Source organism: Lotus japonicus, chromosome 1 (genome assembly GCF_012489685.1).
Source record: "Lotus japonicus ecotype B-129 chromosome 1, LjGifu_v1.2".
NCBI lineage: Eukaryota > Viridiplantae > Streptophyta > Magnoliopsida > Fabales > Fabaceae > Lotus > Lotus japonicus.
Window position 1 is genome coordinate 33,659,001 of NC_080041.1, and position 22,142 is coordinate 33,681,142.

At 39.8% G+C, this 22,142-nt stretch overlaps 1 long non-coding RNA gene across 1 annotated transcript; it reads left to right on the top strand.

Annotated features, from left to right (window-relative positions):
* Positions 1 to 2,748: 2,748 nt before the first annotated feature.
* Positions 2,749 to 6,212, top strand: LOC130731806 (uncharacterized). Its single transcript, XR_009016831.1, has 3 exons — positions 2,749 to 3,306; positions 4,126 to 4,242; positions 5,853 to 6,212. It is a non-coding gene; the product is annotated as an uncharacterized LOC130731806 (long non-coding RNA).
* The last annotated feature ends 15,930 nt before the right edge of the window (positions 6,213 to 22,142 follow it).

The window sequence follows — 22,142 nt, forward strand, 5'->3', positions numbered from 1 at the left end:
ATGGAGTTAACCCTTTCTATTTGCTACTTGTTGTTTGGGCGCTTAACGCTATTAGGCGATGGAGATCCTTCTGCCGAGGCATAGCTACTCGAGTTGGAGATCGAGTTGTAAGCGGTGGAGTAGAGGTATGAGAAGCAGCTTTGCTTCTCTTCTTGTGGAATATGTTGGAGTCTCTTTTACTTTATGAGAACTCTGTTATTAAAGTCTTGCTTCCGCCACTGTTAAAGTGCGCATGTTTATTCTGAACCTTACTTATGGTATTGTAAACTATTATTACTGTATATCGGGAAACAAGTTATCTAAATAAAGTTATGGTATGTTTCCAACCTTTTAGCCGAAGTGTTTAGTTGTTTTACAGAAAAAAAATTCCCTTGGTTTTTAGGGATTGCAGATTGGTCCTTAGACTTTGTTAGGTTACTAATGTGACTCCTCAGTTGAGAAATTGGGGTGTTACAACACACTTAGCTAAAATGCAGACAATCATGAGCAAAGGAACAACACCATGTATTACCCAACTCTTGCGACCATAAGTAACTCATTGGCTAGCCTCTGATCTTATTGATCGTGGGAATACATGTATATATGCTTCTACAAGATGGATCGATCAAAAGCCTCACAAGGCTAGACAACCACGTTGTTGAGTAATTCAACACATCTCCTCGAGATGAGACAATGGCCACAAATAACCACCATGTTGTCACTTCAAATTTCAAACCCTATATGCTCTTGTTAGCATTCAAGGCCCACGGCCATCAACAACAAATGGGTCGTTTAACTTTTCCAAAATTTCAATGGTTCAACAATTTTTATCCAATTTAAGACATGTTTCTCATATCATCAATAAGCATGCATCAACATGTAAAAGCAACAAATAGCACAAATATACAACCATATTCACAACGCCTTTTTACAACTTCATTTCACATATCATGCAAAAAAATGAAAAACATACATACACACGCACTATTCAAGAGACTACCCTTACCCAGGGCTGAGCATCGGGCGGGTTCGGACGGGCTCGGGTGGCACACACCGGGTTTGGACGGGTTTGAACCAGACATATATCAAACTATTACCGACTGTGGAAGCCTCGGATATCTCGGGTGCGGGTTGAATCGATGAGCGGGTTATGCGGGTCGGTTAGTACGGGTACACCATTCTTCTCCTTCTTCCCCCTTCCTCTTCCTGGCCACATCTATTCTTCCCTTCACGACTTTATTTCCACACTTGCCTCGTCTAGGAAACACCATTGTTAAGCATCTTAGAACGAAAAAATATTGCAAGATGAGATCTTTACGATCTCTAGTGGTGATAACACTGCACGACCGCCGCGACATGAAACACAAGCTCTTATAAAAGCTTTGTGAACATGGGTGGCTGTGCAAGAAGAACGGTGGTCGGACGTGGAGGTTTCTGCTGCGAACGGTGGTGGTTTATGAGCAAGTGGGTACTTGGGCTGGTTTGTGGGAGAGAAGAGGTGATGGTTGTGGTAGCTTCAGATGATGAGAATTGAGAAGGAGATTGTGGGTACTTGGTCTGGTGTGTGAAGAAGACAAGAGTTTGTTTATTTTATCATACCTCTTTATTTCTTTGCAAAGTCACGTGAAAGGCTAGTATGACAAAAAGTTGAAGCTATGTGTAGCTTGCTGGCTTGTGGCAGAAAAAAGTTGATGGCTCTCAAGCCTCATCAGTCATAACAGTATCACACTGATCAATGATCATAGTCACAACCTAGTGTGACACTCATAATAAAGCTGGAACATCACGTGTAAATAAAATAATTGATACCTCGGGCCGGTTCGAGTTTCGACGATTTTTAAATATTCAACCCGAACCCGACCGTTTTTGTAAGGCCCAAGTTTCTAAACTTATGCCAACTAAATAGAATCCTATTCACGATTAGGGTTGATGTATCGTGAAGGGAGACCTGAACTAGAGTTTACCAAATGAAATAAATTTATGAAGGAGAAAGTTCAGGAAAAGTCAAAGGATTGTATCGAAGTCGATTTAAGTTATAGCTCGATCGTTATACGCTTAAACCTAGGTCAGAAACCCTAGTATATAGCTAGTTTTCACTTATAGGCATGATGGAAGTTAATTCCAAAAATCTTCAGAGAAATGTTAGAACTTCTCTTTTTCCATATATCACAATCGTTTCGAGGCGAAACTCTAGGATCTACGAACGTCCGATTCCAATCATCGGAAGTTTGCCGAAACCGAAACCCTGGTATTTCAAAACCCTAGAATCACCCGACAATGAAGACTTTTTCTATTCGGGACATCAAATGAAGATTCCACACGCATACACCCATTTCTCTTGATGATTTCAATCTTTCTTCAGAAGGAAGTTTCTTCATCCGACGTCAAACGCAAAAAGTAGTTTTGCGGCATATTTCAACCCATACTACGTTCAAGCTATTTACTCACTTAAATGAACCAGGAACAAGTATCGACATTTTATAGAGAGATACTTAACTCTGATGCATAATATGACAACTTCATATTTGTTCTGATCGTCTCACAGTTATTCTTTAGCTCAGTTTCTACTCCTTTCTTGGTTTATGAATCATTTTATTTTGCTCAAAGTGATTCAAATTTATATTTTATCATTCATAGAGTTCCTCATAATTTTTATATAATAATATATCACTCTTATATTTTTCTCTTAACTCTATGAGTTAAATCATTCGGTGTCTAAATCAATTCGTACCGATTTTAAAAGTATCTTCTCAAAACATCTTGAATAAATATCTCACCACTTGTTCTCCCACTTGCAATTCACCACCAGCTTTCTTTTCTTATTCATTTTCTTTCTTTCTCCTTCATTCACGTCCCTTATTTTCTTTTCCTGCAACACTTCTTCTTTCTTTCATTTTCTTTTGCTGAAGCAACCCATAGGATATTTTGAATTCAGATATTTTCTATCTATCCTCGTCACGTTCTTATCTGCTTCTTCTCTATCCTTTCCTTTACATATCTGAATGATTATTATCATCACATTTTGGCACAGCATAATCCCAATCCCCTCACCTCTCGACCCATTCTCTCTTCTCACCACCAACATCACCATTCTTCTTCGTTTTTGTCTCTTCTTGGCAGCAAGCATCACCGTCATCTTTCTTTCCCTTGGCAGTCCACGCACACCATGTTTCTTCTTCTACAAATCACGTTTTTCTTCTCCTTTCTTCTTCTTCATTACTTTTCTTTTCTCCATGGCTGGCCAAACGCACCACAACCCTCTGTCCTTCTTCCTCACGTAGCTCCCTTGGACAGCCACAGTAACCATAATCTCTATGGACTTATATGGTAAATAATCTCTTCTTTATTCTTTTAGTTTCCACACATAGTGTTTTCATTAAAGTTATGACTATGGAAATGATTCACTAAACTTTGATTTTTGTTTCCAAAAATGTTGAGTTCTTGTCTTTGTAAAATTTTCAATTAGAGCTTTTTCCAAAGTGCTTTTACAAATGTTATTCCTCATCACCGGATCTATAGATTTCACCAATTAGTTTTCTAAAAAGTTGTTTTTTTAGTTAAGTGATTTTGGGATTTAAAGAGCTTTAATTTAAGTCTTGATTAGTTGTGTTTAAATGTTAAAAATGGCTTTGGAAAGTGATTTGGGAAAAAGGAAAATTTATACATATTTATGTAGACGTGGCCGAGCCTATGGCATGTGTTTTGGGTTTGGAAAATCAATTCTGAAATTTGTTTTTATTTAGTGAAAATCATAAGTTAAGTTTGAGGACTAAAAGTTTATTGTGGGAAAACCTTAGGACTAAAACACAATATGCTTAGAAGTTTTGGGTTAAACTTGAGTTTTAAAAGTCTTGGGGTTTGTTTGATAAATTTATTTAAGATTGAGGGTTGAAAAAGAACTCACGTATAGTTGAGGACTTGTTTGCAAAATGCGTTTCTTAAAGGACCATTTTGTGATTGTGTGCTTGTCAAGGGACTAGGGTTGAATTACTTAAAAGTTGAGGAGTTGTTTTTTTTAAATGGGCTTTTGAAGGACCTTTCTTTAAAACTCACAAATATCTACGTTAGTTAGAATGATTAGCTAAGCTGTTTTGGAACTTTAGATGTGACTTTAGAGGCTAAGGTTTAGTATGTGAACTTGTGAAGGGTACGAAGGACGAAAGCGCCTTGCGACGAAGCTAAAGAATAGAAGGAAGCGAGCCGACACAGAAAACAAAGATGTGATAGGATTGGAGTTGCAGTTTAGGAAGAAAATTGGCTAAGGTAAGGGCAACTTACCTTGCTAGTTAATGCTTTAGGTGTCGATGAATTCGACTTGATTTATTGTTTATGCACTTGGTTGTGTTTGACTGGTAAAATGTTTTCTGAGGCTTCGGCTGACAATGTAGATGATTCATCTACTGAATGCTTTTGAGATTGAATTTCATGCTAAGTGCTAAGTGGGTAATTTAGGATGTGTGGTGCATGCTTTATATGCTACGTGCTACGTGGTTATTGCATAATATGTGGATATATGACATGCTGGTTGATTGGGCTGAGTTATTTATGCTTTTGCAATGAAATCTGAGATTCTGTGTAGTGAGAATAGCGGGCAGGTCATGCCGATTTTATTTTGAGAGTTTTGAGAAAGTTTGATAGGACGAATGAGATTCGGGCCTTGTTATGGTGTTTTATGGATCGAGACATTCTCTGGAGTCATTTGGGGATTTGGAGATCCCGAGAACTTATAAGAATTGCGATAAGGCTAAAAGGATATTATTTTGTGAAGAAAACTCATAAGACCTTAAACAACCTCTAAATCTTTAAGTAATGATAATAATCTCGAAGGAAACTTAGGAGTCGAATCTTAGTTTTGGAAAACGAGAAGTGTCGTCGGATCCAAGTGTTGAGATATTGAGAGGTTTTGAGTATGTTGATACTCTTGTGCTCTGGGAGCAGTTGTGTTGTTGGGCTATCTGAGAGATAAGCCGGGAAACGGGTAGTTTCCGAGCATGTTGATGCTCTTTGCTCGTTGAGCAGTGTTGACCATCGGATAGAGATGAGTCGGATGATTTGGAGATCATCATGAGATACAGTTTATGCCTTCGGGTACAGTTTATGCCTTCGGGTACAGTTTATGCCTTCGGGTACAGTTATGCCTTCGGGTACAGTTTATGCCTTCGGGTACAGTTATGCCTTCGGGTACAGTTTATGCCTTCGGGTACAGTTATGCCTTCGGGTACAGTTTATGCCTTCGGGTACAGTTTATGCCTTCGGGTAATTCGGACATCGACGGGGGATATGATCGACCGTGAGGTTAGGATCGACCTGTTGATTGTCGGGCATAGCGGAGGGAAAAGTCAACCCGCAGGGTTAAGACTGATCCGGCTATGTCAAGGTTGTAAGTGACACTCGAGGGTTATGGTCGACACAATGCCAGTGTTAGGACCGACTCGATCGTGCCCAGCCTACTCTTTCTGGAACCGTCGAGAGTGACGTTGCATTGACATATCATGCACTCTAATTGTATTCGCTGAGATTTGGATGAGTTGATGTTGATAAACATCGTTAAGTGTTTTGATGAATAGATGTTGATAAACATCGTTAAGTGTTTTGATGAATAGATGTTGATAAATATCGTTATGTGTTTTGATGAGTAGATATTGATAAATATCGTCACGTGCTTTGATGATTGAATTGTACTAGAGATTTGATAACATGCTATGTTTAAACCTTAGGGTAGACAATGCAGAACTTATATGTATATATACAACATATATATATATACCCCTTATACTTTACCTGTTGTCTTGTATTCTCTATACTATATTCCGTAAGTTGACCCTTGCGCGTGCTACCTGTGTTTGGGGGGCTATGTATGCCCTTTTTGTCAGATGTCGTTGATGGATTCTTTCGTGATTCTTCGTCGTTCGGGGAAGACCCGGAGCGAAATGACTACTACTGAGCCTTCGGCGTGGACCCGGACTTCAGGCATGACCAGATGAGAGTCGATGATGGAAGTATAGGGGATGGGTGTTTAGAGTCTACTAAGGTTGGGTGTTAGTGTCCTAGCTCTGACTCATTCTTATTTTTGAGGGCTTGTGTTGCTGACACTTGACCTATCCTTTTGGGATTGTACATTTTGCCTACGGGCGTTACACTTTTCTACTTTCCGTCACTGGAGGTTACTCGTGACGAGGTTGCTACTTACAACGGGGGCTGTATTTATGTTATATACTAGTTTTGTTATCTTTTGTTGGGAGTTTATTTCTTTCAGTCTTTGATTCTATTATCAAAAAAAAAAATTCACGTTTTCCGCTTTAAGTTTCTTGTTGGTTACTAAAGTGACGCCACCGAAATCGGGGTGTTACAGTTTTTACCCATCTGGAACCATAGCAGCTTAACCCGATCTGGTACATCCGACCCGCCCCGCTCGTTAATGCTGTTTTGGACTCGGTTAAGTCGGGTTTGGGTCGGGTCAAATAATCATGCTCAGCCCTACCCTTACCTCCTTAAGTAGTAGCGCATACGAGGGAACCTCAACGAACGAATGAAGGAAAAATCATTCTTGATCAATAAAGGGAGGAAAGGGATTCGGCCAAAGAGAGATCAAGGGCACTTGAGTGTGATGCTCTCAAGTGTATTTTTCAAGTGAGGGAGGCAACTTCACGGTTTGTGACTTTTCCACACACTAAATGTCCTATTTATAAGAAAACTCTTAACCTAACCCTAGGCCTCCTAAATTTCGGCCACACACACTCTAAGAGGAGAAAATATTCTGAATTCACTCATTTTTGCTTCTTCCCTAAGTCATGGTTCAATAGTTTTCCCTTATTCTATTTTTTCGATAAAATCTCAACAGATTTTCTTCCTGAAAATTCCTAAATTAACTATTTTAAATTTCCATCATATAAAAACTGATCAACAATCAATGTAATGATATTCCTCCTAATTTAGAAGCCTCTCTAAAAATTTGAAACCAAAATAGCTTAATTTCCTTAACTAACAAGCAATTACAAGTTTAAATAATTAATTAATATAAAAATTTAAAAAATTATGAAATTAAATATTTAATTACTTCTAAAATATTTATAATCATCCTCAGATTATTTTCTAACAATTTTACAACCCATATTTTAATTTTTAAACAAATATCTCCAAGATACAGTTTCTTTATTACCTATTTTAACATTTAGTTAAAATAAATACATATCGGTCAAAGATTTATTTATTTTTATTAAAAATAATTATTTTAAGTCATATCAGACCTAATATAAATTTATTTCAATTTTATATCCTCCGTTTTAATTTTTAAAAGATTTGATCTAGATTTTTGGAAAAACCCCTAAACAAATCAAAAATAAATCTTCTAACCCACTTTTCTCTCTCCTAGTCATCAATCTCGAAAATTATAAAATAAATAGAGTTATTTAAATTTTATTTTTATTTTTATTTTTATGAGTTATATTTTTAATTTAATAATTTTTCCAAGCCTATTTCTATTTAATATTCATTTCTACTAATTAATGACAACTGTTTAACTTCAAAATAACTTCTATGCTACACAACAACAATTTAGCCTAAATTAATAATAATAATAATAATAATAATAATAATAATAATAATAATAACTATAACCTCATCAGGAATTTCTCACATTCTCGTGCACACCATGCAGTTCAATCATTTCCTCATTTCCAAACAAACAGTCAATCATTCGACCAAGACAATTAGTGGCAGCATAGTCAAAACAGACAACTGTCAAAGTCAACAAGTCATATATTATTATTATGATTTTAATATAATTATTTTATAAATTTAGGGTCTTACAAAGTAGAGTTATCCTTTTAAGGGAGTACAAAAACGGGAATTTGGCTCCTTTTCAAAAGTGAAGTTATAACCCCTATTTTCAAAAGCTTGGATGAGAAGGCACGTGTGTTAGGCAAGTGTTTTTCAGAGCACACTTATTGCGGTTATTGCTTCTGCTGAGCGATACATTATATATGAATCGCATTTTTTTGTTTGTTGATGTAGTTCCAACGGAATGTGGCAAGCAATATGAGGCAACCACTTTTGAAGCGATTTCAAATTTGATTGGATGGGCATATTGATCATCTAAAATTTTGATTTTGATTTTGATATGTAAATATTTACACTTTTGTTGGTTGTTGATATTAAGACTATGCTAAAACCTGTATTTGCGGTGGTAACTCAATGCTTTTATCTTCTTATATAAGGAGTTGCATTGTATTACCACAACTTTGAATATGTTTAACTGTTTTAAGACATCTTTTTTGTATTTTAATTTTAAGTGTCATGGTTGAGCTTTGCTTATATTCCTTTTATGCAATGCTTCCATATCACACGTTTATTTCATATGCTTTTGGTTACAAATCAGGCAGGGCATTAATGATTTAATGTTTCCATATCACGTTAAAGTTTTATTCATTGTCATTAAACCGTTTTAAAGAGTTTTAAGTTGAAAATGTAAAGAAAACACTGAATCTTTTGACCAGCGTTCTATTGCAATAAGTGTCTTTTTTTTTTTGAAGATGAAAAGTATATTATTAATAAAGTCTAAGCCAAAGCAGCTATAGGCAAGAGCCAAATACAAACTGAACCTGACAAGTTTAAAGCAGACAAATACAACCTGAGTTGTGCTTAAAACCCACCACCAACCCCCAGAATGACGGAACGAAACCCCAAGAGAGAGCCTCATTAAAACCTTACTTGGAAAAACCCAGAGGGATAAAAACCAAGCAAGAAAAAAGAGTGTCACAGTCTTGGGGAAGTCATTCTGCACTAAACAAGAAAACATGTTACACAGCTCAGTCCCTGGACACATGTGATTCGTTAAACAACCAAAAAGTCCAGCCAAAACATGATAGAACAGCGAATCTGCATCAGCACAAAATAAGCATCAACAACAGCGTACAACGACGGCAAGACAGCCAATTTTCGTACAGCAACAGCAAAGAATTTCGTACCGCAACAACAACAAACCAGCAAAAACACCAGCAACAACAGCAAACAGCAACAGCAACAACAAACAGTAAACCAACAACAAACAGCAGCAGCAAATACAGCCATAACAACAGCAAATACAGTGGCAGCAGCATCGACAATAACAACAACTGAACTGAATTTTCGCTCCACAAACACATCGAACCTCTCGCCGTGCCCACAGATTGCCTCGACATGTCTCAATTGCAGGCTGTGACCAAGAATCAACTGTACGTTGTCGGTTGTCGCTGGTCATTAAGTTTGGTCTCTTGTAACAACAAAATTTCTGGTTTCAAATGCAAAACTGCTCTTTTTCACAACTTCTCTTTTGGTCGATCCACCTAGGCCGCGGGCGTTCCAAGTTAGCCATGGTCCTGACATGTCAATTAAGATGAGGATAGTTTTGTCGAATTTGAGCTTCTAAGCCACGAAGCATCAACGCTTCCGAGCCTCGAGGTTTCAAACCCAACTGCATTCCAAGTAACCAAGTTCTCTGAGCTCGTGTCTGAAGGTATGAAAAACGGTAGAAAGGGGGGGTTTGAATAACGTTTTCAGAACAAAACTTCTACCTTAAAGATTTGGACAAATCTTTCGAGAACTTAAGTGCTAAAGATAAGAGATAGAAAAGCACACAAGGATTTTATCCTGGTTCACTTGATAAATCACTCAAGCTACTCCAGTCCACCCGTTAAGGTGATTTCTTCCTTCTTAGAATGAAGGCAATCCACTAATCAGGTAAGAGTTACAACTGCACTTGAAACCTACAAGTGACTAACAATTACACTGACTTAGCTCTCACTAAGATTCACTCTCTTAGTCTTCTCTAGGATCCGATCAACCTTGATCTCCTAAAGGAACTAAACAAACTGTTTATCAAAGAATTGTTTACAAGAGATTTGCTTCTAAAAAGCTAATAGTAAACACAATGAATTTCAGATGAAAGAAGGCTTAGAATATTTTGAATATGTCTTGCGCGTATATATGTTTCTTTTTCTTTTCTTCTAGCCGCTTCTTTCAATCTTCAGCCTCTATATATACTCCAAGGATTAGGGTTGAGCGTTGCATGGGAAATGCTACCGTTGGAGGGCAGTTCTGAAAAATCCAGCTTCTGCTGTGGCTGAGAACGTTAGGTAGGTCGTCAGGAAGGTACACTTGCTTTTGTACTTGGATAGCGACTTGACCTTTTAACCTAGGAGACTTCTGATCAGGGGAATACTTCATATTGGAACTTGTGAAGCCGGTTGATCAGAGTCAGAGGGAAAGCACAGATCCTCTGACCATTGTATCTTCTGATTCTGAACTCAGAGGGAAGAACATGGCCTTCAGAGTTTCTTGCTTCTGGACTTCAGAGTTTCCACTATTCAGCTTCTGGATCTTCAGAGTCTTCTACACCATCAGAACATCTGAACCTTCAGTGTTTCTTGGTTATCAGAACTTCTGGATCTTCAGAGCTTCTAGCGACTGAGTCCACATCAGAGTTTGTATTGCTTCAGAACTTCTGAAGCTTTTCCACTGTTCATACTGAACATGGTGAATGCGAAAGCGTTGCTTGGGTTACCCTTTATACACAGTGCTTCTGATTTGTGTGAGATTGAGTTGAGGTCAGAGCCTGTAAATAGCACACTCAGAAAAACACGTTAGAGTACCACAATTGTTCATATCAAAAGGTTAACTTGTAATCATCAAAACATAGAGTTGTACTACTAGATCAAAACTTGATCTTACAATCTCCCCCTTTTTGATGATGACAAAACTAAGATTTTTGATGAACAATTCTTAAACATTAAACTGAATTCACTCAGAGTTTAGAGATATATAATAAGACTTATCCTGATGTGAATAGTTTATCTTGCTCATTCTGAATTCAAGTCACTGCTTGATTCTGAGCTTAGCTCCCCCTGAATCTAATACTTGATGAAAACGTTAGTAAAGTCTAGATTCTGAGCTAAATGATATAAGAGTTCAGAGTGAAAAACTTATGACATAGATGAAAAACGAATAATCAGAGCGCATAAGTAATCAGAGTCATGGACAAGGTATCAGAGTCTTGGGTATCAGAGTCAACTTAGAATCACTTCAGAAGAAGTGAAATGTATTCCTTGTATTTGCCCAGTGACACATCTATGGTCATGAAGGTGGAACTCTTAAAATCTCCAAAAGAAAAATAAATCACACTAACACATCTTACACATCAAAAACTGGGTTTACTCCCCCTTTTTGTCATAAGCAAAAAGCTTGGGGTGTGAAAAACTTAGCTTGAAGTACAAGGTACTCCCCCTTAGAGAAGGTCTAAGTTTAAAGAAGATGAAAACGATGCAAGAATCAGAGTTAGGCGAAATAAATAGAAGAGTTAATGCAAGAGAAGAACGTTTACCACCGGTCAAGTGAGTAAAGAGAAGGGTCAGTTACCAAGAACTTAACCTCGAGAAACCGTAGGAGCATTAACTTTCAGAGAGAAAGTGAAGCCTATATAAAGCGTTGGAGAGAAAGGTAAGCTTCACACCGTGAACAATTTGTAGTGAAAAATGGCATCATACAACGTAGCACTAGAAGAGTTGAGGAAGAAGGCCTTTGAAGAGGACTTGTTCCTGAACATCAGGCATCCAGAGGGTACAACGACCATCGCGGAGCTGACACGGACACTGCTGGAAGAGGACCTGCGTCCAGAGTTGGAGAGAGACCTGAAGGAATTTCTTGCCTTCGTGGAGGAGGTGCAAGAACTCAGCCGGCTTGAACTCAAGCTGCTGGAAGAGAAAGAGAGTTTGGAAGAGAAGCTCAAGACTTCAGAAGAGATTCTGGAGAGGGATGAGCTAAAGATCAGGCTCAGCAACATCCAGCATGTACTGGAGCGTCTGGAGAAGGATAGGTCAGAGCAGCGCCAGGAGTGCAGAAGAATGAGGAGAGATCCTCCATTCTAGATTATATGATGGAAAGAAATATGATGTAAACACAAAGCAATTATGAATAAAACGAGTTTAGCAAACATATGTGACATAAGTATATAGTTATGCATATATAATCACAAACGGACAAAAGAGAATAAATAAATAAAAAGAAACAGAGTTTAATAAGAAGATAAAACAAAGGTAACGAAAAAGAAGGAAAAAGAAGAGATCCTAAAACTAAGGTTTGTCAGTGCGTCGCAGAAGTTCCATCATCATGTGCTTCATCTCAATCAGCATGGATTCATGAGTGTCAAGACGTTGTTCCATGATGTCGAGTCTGGATGAGCTTGTCTGAGTAGAACTGGAAGGAACATTCTGAGCAGCTTGAGGATCTGGAATGGAAGCAGAAGCAGCAGGAGTAAACACAACTGGTGCAAGTGCTTGGCATCTAAGAGCTTCAGCCTCAGCTTCAAGTCGCTCTGCCTCAAGTCTGGCTTGTTCAGCTTGAGCTGCTGCTTGACGTGCAGCTTCTTCTGCTTGTTCTTTCTTTCTCTTGGCTTCTTCAATAGCTTCAAGAAGCTTATTTCTCTGTTCTAGTTCATGAAGAGCCACCCTTCTAGCAAACCTTTGCTTTGCAGCCTCAATGCTCTGACTGCCCTCTGCATGCAGGAGCTGCATCATAATCGGAACTTGAGCCACTAGCCAAGTGCTCAGATTGTTCCACTCATCAGCCACATTTTTAGCATTCTCACTGAGATCAGTCTGACCGTGCACATTGCGGAGCCTCAAGGAGGCTTCATGATAGAAAATATTGATGCACTCAGAGAGAGATGTGGGTTGGAGGTGAGTATAGGGAATGATGGAGAGGTTGGTTTCAGGAGAGGCTGGGTGATTGCTGCTATGAGCTTCAGAGGCACCTTGTGGAGAACCAATGTGAATCATGGGAGCATTGGGTTCAGAGGTTCCAAGGTGAGGGTCTGAAGTTTCAACCAGAGGGTGAGGTGATCTAACCGAGGATTGGTTAGACACTGATTGTTCGGGTTCAGGGTCTGGTTGAATGGGCTCTTGTTGGTCAGGGACAGGGTGAACTTGTTGAACTAAGGGGTCTGCCTCTTGGATAGGATTGGCCAAGATAGGTTCATCTGGGTCAACTAGACGTTCAGGTCTAGGGCCAGAATATCTCCTAGGGCTTGGACACGTAAGGTAATATTCCTCTAAGGTAGACTCCTTTTCTTTTCTAACCTCCATGAATTTTCTAATAGATTCGGAGTTATTGGAGGGAGAAGAATCAGCAACATTGGTTGGAAAGGATACAGGTGTAAAGGCTGTTGAAGAGTCTGTATCCGTGGGTCTGACAGCAGGACGTTCTGATGCTCTGGGAACAGAGTGATCAGACGTTCTGGGTTGTGGTTCTGTTTGGTTTGGCTCGGGTTGGTCATGGATGATGGGTTCAGAAGATAATGGGTCGTATGGAATGGTAATGAGAGAGGTTGGATCTTCTGACCTAGAGGGTTGGTTCTGAAGCAAATTCCAGAGAGGTGCTTCAGTAGGGGAAGGTTGAAAGAAGGAAGATCTTGGGGAATATGGTGGAGTGGTGGTTTGTGCGGCTGGCTGGGATTCAGGAATAGGAGTGAGGGGATTTGAGGAGTGTTGAAGCAAGGCAGAAATAGGAAGTGCATCAAATAAATTCAAATCATCATCAGAAGCAAGTGCAGGCTTACTTGAATGTGCTGATGATCTAGTCACTCTGGCAGGAGGTTCAGTCCTTCTGACTACTTCAGCAGCTGGTTCCACCCGAGTAGGCTTCACCACGATTCTGACCTTCTTCTGCTTCTTCTTAGGAGGACCATCCTCACTATCACTATCATCACCATCATCAGGCTTTCTCTTCGTCTTCTTGACCAGAGGGACATCAGATTCTTCAGAGGATTCTTCCAGAACCATCTTCCTCTGAGCTTTCTTCTTGGGAGGAGAAGGAAACTCTGGAGCTGGCGGCAGTCTGCTGAAGAAATCATCAAGATCAATCTCGAATCCTTGAGCCCTGAGGTATTCAACATAGCATCTGATGGCTTCAGGATTGTCTGCTTGAGTCCACAGTGGGTAGTCATTCAGAGGCATCCGTCTGCTTCTGATCTCAGAGGATGTGTCTTCACGAGCAGGAGCAATCTTCTTCTGGATCAAACCCATCTTCTTCAGAGAGTTGGCAGTGAAGACATCGCTGACCATTGTACTCAAATCCTCTGTGCAACCAGCATTGATCAGGTCTTGAATGAAGTCACTCTCAATGAAGAGATCAGACAGCAGTCTCCCAAAGGGGATATACTTGATTGCTGACTTGATTGAGGCAGTAGTCCTAGACTTCCGGATACACTCCTTCAAGTAGGAGAACAGGAAGTAGGGAAGGCAGATCTTCCTCTTGTCTTGAATGAAAAACAGCATCGCCTTCTGGTTGAAGTTGATGTAATCTGGGGAACTGCCCTTCGGTCTCTGATTGATGCAGTTGAGCAGGATCTTGTGCCAGATCCTGAGTTTGGGGTGAAGGTCCATCACCTTGTAACTTGTCTTGCCCGGATTGAAAGTGGTGTACAGGGCCTGGTTGGTTTTGTCTTTGGTGCTGGGTTTCAGCTTCGACTCAGTGAATTGGAATCGAAACCCATAAGCGGTGTCTGCACCTAGCAGATTCACGAATGACTTCTCCGTGATGATGATCTTCCTGCCAAGAATATGAGATACCACTTGAGTATCATCGCAGTCGGCGTGCTTCCAGAATTCCTTGACCAACTTCTCATACACCGGTCCTCGAAGTCGGTTGAAGTAATTTCCCCAACCTTGAGCTTGGACTTCAGGACGAAGATCATACCCATTTGCAGCCAGGTTGTCGAGGTCGAATCTCCATTCTGCCAGGACTTGAAGTTCCTCGGGAGCAAATACGCAGTGAACGGCACAGCCCCGTTCTGCAATTGGAACGATCTGCTCTTGAGCTTGAACTTGTTCTTGTGTCGGATTCTCAGAGCCCCTTTGACCCGTTGCTAGACCAACTACCATGTGAGGGAACTGAGGTGCATCTGCAGTAGATCTTCTGGTTTGTCTCACCATTTTGAAGTGGTTGAAGGTTTGAGGTAGAAGATGAAGGTTGAAGGATGAAGAGAGATCGAGAGAGAAATCAAGAAAGAGGCGGTTTTGAAAAGCAGAGAGAGCGAGAGTGAAAACCGGAAGTGAACGAGAACGTGTGTGTATAGTGGGTTTTATCAAATAACCGTTGTTGATTCAAAAAGCATTTTAAGATCAACGGTTGAAGATTAAAGATAGATAGTAACAGTAAAATACACAATCACACACAGGAGATAAGCATATCTACACGCAATCATAACAGACTGTCACACGGGCACAAGGAATTATGCATCAGAAATTCTGACACACGTGTTGTTGTCTCAGCTTCAGAGTCAGTACCAGTGGGCACACACACTCTGATTGAGTTACCTTCTGGACTAGACATCTTCTGATCAAGAAGTATCATAGTCAGAGGTTCTGATCCATCTTCACTCTGGACAAAAGTCCATGTTTAGATTTTTCAGAATAAAATTAAATCTATCCTCTGCTAAGGGCTTTGTAAAGATATCTGCCCATTGATGGTCAGTATCAACAAACTTCAGAAGAAGTACGCCCTTCTGTACATAATCTCTAATAAAGTGATACTTTACCTCAATGTGCTTTGCCCTTGAATGCAAGATAGGATTCTTACTCAATGAGATTGCAGCAGTGTTATCACAATAGATTGGGATATTGCTCTCAAGGATCTGATAATCCTCCAGCTGATGTTTCATCCAGAGCATCTGAGTGCTGCATATAGCTGCTGAGATATATTCTGCCTCTGCAGTTGATAGTGCAATGGTTGATTGCCTCTTGCTTGCCCATGAGACTAGATTGCTTCCCAGAAATTGACAATTTCCAGAAGTACTTTTTCTCTCTGTTCTATCTCCAGCATAATCAGCATCATAATAACCTGAAAGCTTATACTCTGATGTTTTCTTATACATCAAGCCAAGGTTAGTGGTGCCTTTCAGATACCTTAGGATCCTCTTAACAGCAGTTAAGTGGGTTTCCCTTGGATCTGATTGGAAACGAGCACACAAGTGAACACTAAATAATATGTCTGGCCTAGATGCAGTTAAGTATAGAAGTGAACCTATCATTCCACGATAGAGCTTCTGACATACTTTACCACTTTTATCTTCTTTCTCCAAAATGCATGTAGGATGCATTGGAGTCTTGGCCACTGTAGATTCCAGCATATTGAACTTCTTCAGAAGTTCTTTAGTGTACTTGCTCTGATGGATATATGTTCCTTCTGGTGTTTGATCAACTTGTATTCCCAGAAAGTACTTTAATTCTCCCATCATACTCATCTCAAATTCAGCCTGCATCATCTCAGAAAATTCTTTGCATAGAGATTGATTAGCAGAACCAAATATAATATCATCAACATAAATTTGCACAATTAAGATATCATCTTTATAAGTCTTGCAAAAGAGAGTTGTATCTACTTTACCCCTTACAAACTCATTCTCCAGAAGGAATGAGCTAAGTCTCTCATACCATGCTCTGGGAGCTTGCTTCAGACCGTAGAGTGATTTCTTCAATTTGAACACATGGTCTGGTTTCTTTTCATCTTCAAAACCTGGGGGTTGATGAACATAGACTTCCTCTGAGATATAACCATTTAGGAAGGCACTCTTTACGTCCATCTGATGTAGAACTATGTTGTGATTTACTGAGAAGGAGATCAACAGTCTGATTGCCTCCAGTCTTGCTACCGGAGCAAATGTTTTAGTGTAGTCTATTCCTTCCTGCTGGCTGTAGCCTTGAGCAACTAGCCTTGCCTTGTTTCTGACTACATCTCCTTTCTCATTTAGCTTGTTTCTGAATACCCATTTCGTTCCAATAACATGGACATTCTCAGGCTTCTTCACTAAGCTCCAAACATCGTTCTTGGAGAATTGATTTAATTCTTCTTCCATGGCCAGAATCCAATCCTTGTCCTGAAGAGCTTCATCTATGGACTTGGGTTCAATTAAGGACACCAATCCTTTCAGACTCAGCAAGGTCTCTTCAGAAGGTCTGAAGGCAGATCTGGTTCTGACTGGTTCATCTTTGTTGCCCAGAATCAATTCCTTAGGGTGAGCTGCAGTGATTCTGCTCTTCTTCCGAGTTTGTGAGTTAGAGGGACCAGCTTCTTCCTCTGGTTCATCTTCCTCTGGCTCAACTTGCTCTGGAGCTTTGCCTTTGTTAGAAACATTAATGCTTAAATCTGCAAACTTTTCAACTAGCTTTGACTGGTCAGAGTCAAGCTTATCATCAAATCTAACATGAATAGATTCTTCAATAGTCTTAGCATCAGTATTATAAAATCTAAAACCTTTAGATCTATCAGAATAACCAAGTAATAGACACTTAGAAGACTTAGCATCAAATTTATGCAATCTATCCTTAGTATTGAGAACATAACAAACACAGCCAAAAGGATGAAAATAAGAAATGTTGGGTTTTATGTTCTTCCACAATTCATAAGGAGTCTTATTCAGAATTGGTCTCACAGAGATTCTGTTCTGAATGTAACATGCTGTATTTACTGCCTCTGCCCAAAAGTGCTTAGCCATGCCAGTTTCTTGGAGCATGGTTCTAGCCATCTCCTGAAGAGTTCTGTTCTTCCTCTCAACAACACCATTTTGTTGAGGAGTTCTGGGACAAGAGAAATCATGTGCAATTCCATAGGAATCAAACAGACTCTCAAACTTGTCATTCTCAAACTCTCCACCATGGTCACTTCTGACACGCACAATCCTACAAGCCTTCTCGTTTTGCACTTGAGCAATGAAGGTAGAGAACACAGCATGAGACTCATCCTTGCGGGTTAGAAACTTTACCCATGTCCAGCGGCTATAGTCATCAACGATAACCATCCCATATCTCTTGCCACCTATAGACTCAGTTTTCACTGGTCCAAAAAGGTCTATATGCAAAAGTTCCAACGGCCTTGAGGTTGAGACAACATTCTTTGCCTTGAAAGGGACTTTTGTGAATTTTCCTTTCTGACATGCTTCACAAAGAGCGTCTGAAGCGAACTTCAGATTGGGTAAGCCCCTGACAAGGTTTAGCTTGCTCAGCTGAGAAATCTTTCTCATACTGGCATGCCCTAACCGTCTATGCCATACCCACTGCTCTTCATTAACAGACAGAAGGCACTTCACATTCTGAGCCTCCAACTCAGATAATCTGATCTTATAAATGTTGTTCTTCCTCTTGCTGTTAAACAGAACAGAGCCATCGATCTGACTTACAGCCCGGCAGGACTTTTGATTGAATATAACATCATAACCCTTGTCAGCTAATTGACTTATAGACAATAAGTTATGTGTTAAGCCGTCTACCAATAAAACATTATCAATGCATGGACTACTATCTACACAAATAGTGCCAGTACCAATAATTTTACCCTTTTCATTTCCTCCGAAGCCAACTTCGCCTCCAGGCTTAAGTTTCAGCTCTCGGAACATACACTTTTCTCCCGTCATGTGACGCGAGCATCCACTGTCCAGATACCATGATTGGTGTTTCAGTGGAGCTATCAAGGATATCTGCAACATAGATAATCTTGTCCTTAGGTACCCACTTTCTGGGTCCTCTTTTGTTAGTTACCCCAGAGGTTCTGATCACCTTGGGTGTCTCAACATAATATTTTAAAGGAATGTTTGCATGATATTTAGTCATAGAGAAAGATCCCTTTTTAAGAGGGTTTTTAGCAACTTTAGCAGGTACAGGATCAGGCAATATGGTACCAGAGGGAACAAAGCATTCATACAAGGATTTAGCTTTAGACACAGAAGGCTCATTTCTAATTGGTTTAGAATAGCCAATGCCATGCATTCCATTTCTGCTTACGCCATAGATCATTGAAGCCATTAAGCTTCTATCCACGCTTTTAGCTAGGAATCTTTGAAAAGACTTTTCATACTTAGATTCATTTCTACAATCAGAGGCATCACAGGCAACAATTTCTTCTAACTTAGCAATCTGGTTCTTAAGTACAGAGTTAGAATTTACCAAAGCATGATTTTCATTTTTCAAATCAGAAATAATTTTCTCATGTTCAGAAGGAGTCTTGGAAACAGCAGATAAGTTCTTTTTCAACTTTTTATGCTTAGACAATAAAGAGTTATACTTATCCATGATATCAGACAAAGCATGTTTCAGTTCAGAGGTAGAGAAAGAAGAGAATACCTCATTTTCATCGTCTGAGTTAGGATCTCCTTCTGATTCTGAGTCAGAGTCAACAGCTTCCTTTGACTCTGCTCCTTTGTCTTTGACAATGGCCATGAGTCCTTGGACTTCACCATCAGAGTCAACATCCTCTGACTCTGATTCATCAAATGTCACCATCAGACTCTTCTTCGTCTTGAAGTGCTTCTTTGGCTTCTTGTCTTTCTTCAACTTTGGACAATCACTTTTGTAGTGCCCAGATTCTTTGCACTCAAAACATGTGACCTCCTTGATTGAAGACTTCTTCTGGCCTGAGGACTCATACTTTCCTTTTGCCTTTCCAGAGCCTTTGAACTTGCTCTGCCTGTGCTTCCAGATGCGGTTGAGTCTCTTGGAGATCAGAGTCAGCTCATCTTCATCAGAATCTTCTGATGCTTCTTCAGATTCTTCTTCTTCAGCTTGAAGAGCTTTTGACTTCTCAACCTTAGCCTTTTCAGATTTGGATTTCAAGGCTATGGACTTTTTCCTCAGATCTTGCATCTCTGAGCGCTTCAGCTCATGGCATTTCAAAATGCTGATGAGTTCTTCTAAACTCATATTCTCAACGTCTCTTGTGAGCTCTATTGAAGTCACCAAAGGCATCCAACTTTCAGGAAGACACCTGATGACCCTTATGACATGATCTTTTGTTGTGTAGCTCTTGTTGAGAGGTCGTATGCCAGCTACAAGCAATTGAAATCTGGAGAACATTTCTTCAATGGACTCATTTGGCTCCATGATGAAGGATTCATACTTTTGGATCAAAGACAATGCCTTTGATTCTTTGACTTTCTTGTTTCCTTCATGAGACATCTTCAGAGATTCAAAAATGCCTTTAGCAAACTCACGATCTGTAATCTTCTGGTACTCCTCATAGGAAATAGCACTTAGAAGAATTGCTCTTGCTTTGTGATGTTGTGAGTACAGCTTCTTTTGATCTGCAGTCATCTCTGACCTTGGGATCTCCTTGCCATCTGCATCAACTGGACGCTCATAGCCATCCACAATAATATCCCAGAGATCTGCATCGAAACCCAGAAAGAAACTTTCCAGTCTATCTTTCCAATATTCGAACCTTTGACCATCGAACATAGGAGGCTTTGCGTTGTAACCATCTCTTTGAGTTTCACTGGTGGTGGCAGCCATTGTTTTTCACACCGGCCCGGATCACTGAACACTGTTAGGTGTGGTAATCAGAACTTGCGCTCTGATACCAATTGAAGGTATGAAAAACGGTAGAAAGGGGGGGGTTTGAATAACGTTTTCAGAACAAAACTTCCACCTTAAAGATTTGGACAAATCTTTCGAGAACTTAAGTGCTAAAGATAAGAGATAGAAAAGCACACAAGGATTTTATCCTGGTTCACTTGATAAATCACTCAAGCTACTCCAGTCCACCCGTTAAGGTGATTTCTTCCTTCTTAGAATGAAGGCAATCCACTAATCAGGTAAGAGTTACAACTGCACTTGAAACCTACAAGTGACTAACAATTACACTGACTTAGCTCTCACTAAGATTCACTCTCTTAGTCTTCTCTAGGATCCGATCAACCTTGATCTCCTAAAGGAACTAAACAAACTGTTTATCAAAGAATTGTTTACAAGAGATTTGCTTCTAAAAAGCTAATAGTAAACACAATGAATTTCAGATGAAAGAAGGCTTAGAATATTTTGAATATGTCTTGCGCGTATATATGTTTCTTTTTCTTTTCTTCTAGCCGCTTCTTTCAATCTTCAGCCTCTATATATACTCCAAGGATTAGGGTTGAGCGTTGCATGGGAAATGCTACCGTTGGAGGGTAGTTCTGGAAAATCCAGCTTCTGCTGTGGCTGAGAACGTTAGGTAGGTCGTCAGGAAGGTACACTTGCTTTTGTACTTGGATAGCGACTTGACCTTTTAACCTAGGAGACTTCTGATCAGGGGAATACTTCATATTGGAACTTGTGAAGCCGGTTGATCAGAGTCAGAGGGAAAGCACAGATCCTCTGACCATTGTATCTTCTGATTCTGAACTCAGAGGGAAGAACATGGCCTTCAGAGTTTCTTGCTTCTGGACTTCAGAGTTTCCACTATTCAGCTTCTGGATCTTCAGAGTCTTCTACACCATCAGAACATCTGAACCTTCAGTGTTTCTTGGTTATCAGAACTTCTGGATCTTCAGAGCTTCTAGCGACTGAGTCCACATTAGAGTTTGTATTGCTTCAGAACTTCTGAAGCTTTTCCACTGTTCATACTGAACATGGTGAATGCGAAAGCGTTGCTTGGGTTACCCTTTATACACAGTGCTTCTGATTTGTGTGAGATTGAGTTGAGGTCAGAGCCTGTAAATAGCACACTCAGAAAAACACGTTAGAGTACCACAATTGTTCATATCAAAAGGTTAACTTGTAATCATCAAAACATAGAGTTGTACTACTAGATCAAAACTTGATCTTACAGTGTCGTCACTCCATCTTCTCCCTGTACTGGCTCTAAGAAATCAACAGGCAAAGGTTTTGGCTTATTCTTGCTACCTTTTGGGCGTCCCCGTTGCGAGCTTTTTTGTAAAGAGTTTGTATTTGGATATTGTTCCAAATCCGGTGATACAAGGACAGTTGATGCTTCACGTTCAGGGGAACTTACAGGTAATGTGAGTTATATATGTATGTATGAGTTTTATTAAAATTGAGTGTTGTTAATCGCGCACCGCGAAAACGGCGGAAATCTAATATTCTATGTCAAGCCCCCCATAGGGGTAAATATAGGATAACATTGTGCCCTCAGAGCGGTACGTTACATCCGCTAAGTGATAGCACATACACGATCACAACTACAAATTACCTATCAAAATGCACAACTCATTGTAACTTAATAATTTTCTTTCTAAAGTGCTCCTATGAGTTAAAATCTTGAGAGACCGAATATTATGCATCGTGATGGTCCTACCAATAACCTACTCATCATAATCTCAATCTCAATCATAACATTGGAAAACGTTAGACCACCCAACATAACCAATA